Consider the following 1,122-nt stretch of genomic DNA (forward strand, 5'->3'; position numbering starts at 1 on the left):
CGCAGGTGAAACGGAAAAGTATGGGTGTGCAACGAGCGGGCTTCGAACCTGTGCCCTCCGCATGGAAGACAGCACCTCAGCCCACGCGGCCAGCGCGCCACAGTGGGGGAGGCGTGCGCTCGAGAGAACTGCAGCCGGGCGGCGGGGCGGTCGCCGTCTGTAACTACCCCTTCCACAGCCCGCGTCTGTCTATCCGCCTCCGCCGCCCCCGAGTGATGATCGGTAAGTGTCCCGAACATACCCTCGCTGAAAAATGGTCGCATCTCCTGATCGGTCGACTGGAACCTTTGGTTTCGGAACGCGCCCTTCCCGCGCCGTGCCCGGCACGCCCGTGCTCTGCGCGTCACTTCATCTCCACCGTCACCTTGTTCGTGCTCGTGTCTCACCCCGTCTCGCCATTCGCCATGTCTGTCAGCCCGCCGCACGATCCAGAAGTCCTGATCATCCGGGTCACAACCCGCGAGGTTGCGGAGATTGACCGTCTCTTAGTAAGTACATATAATCATCAAGTAAGTGTTGTGATAGGGATATATGTGAATGAGATCAGTTCAATGAGTGAAAATCGTATTGTGTCGCGTGTGTCGCTGTAGAGGCTTGCTGTTTTCTGAGGGTGTAGGGAGTGTTTTTTAGACTAGAAGTGTGAAAATTTGTGGTGATTGTGAGTGAAATTTGAGGTGAATTTGAGTGAAATTGATCAAAAAGTCATTCCCTATACCGGTCGGCTCGCGCTCGGCTCGGCCCACAGTGGTCGGGAATCGCCGAAAAGCGGCAATAAGTGTTCGTTTTGAAAATACTCGTCAGGTATCTAAACTGTTTGGTTTACATAAATAAAGCATCAGACTTTAATATTCAAACAAATAAAACGTCCTAGACTGTCGCAGTTATTTCAAAACTCGATGCAAAAGTTGCGGTGCGGCTGAGAGGTTAGTCGGCGCCGGGCGGACGAACTTTTACGCTTACTTTGACCTCTTGTAAACAGTATATCGTTGCAAACGAACTGGAAAAGTTGTGTGCCACCAGAAAGGGCGTACTTCCACCTTCTCTCTCATATGAGGCACGACTTATTAGAATGAGAATTACGCATTTAACATTCATTTATATATACTCAGGAAATCTCGCCGA

The sequence above is a fragment of the Frankliniella occidentalis genome, unplaced genomic scaffold (genome assembly GCF_000697945.3).
Source record: "Frankliniella occidentalis isolate FOCC.00 unplaced genomic scaffold, Focc_3.1 Scaffold278, whole genome shotgun sequence".
Taxonomy (NCBI): domain Eukaryota; kingdom Metazoa; phylum Arthropoda; class Insecta; order Thysanoptera; family Thripidae; genus Frankliniella; species Frankliniella occidentalis.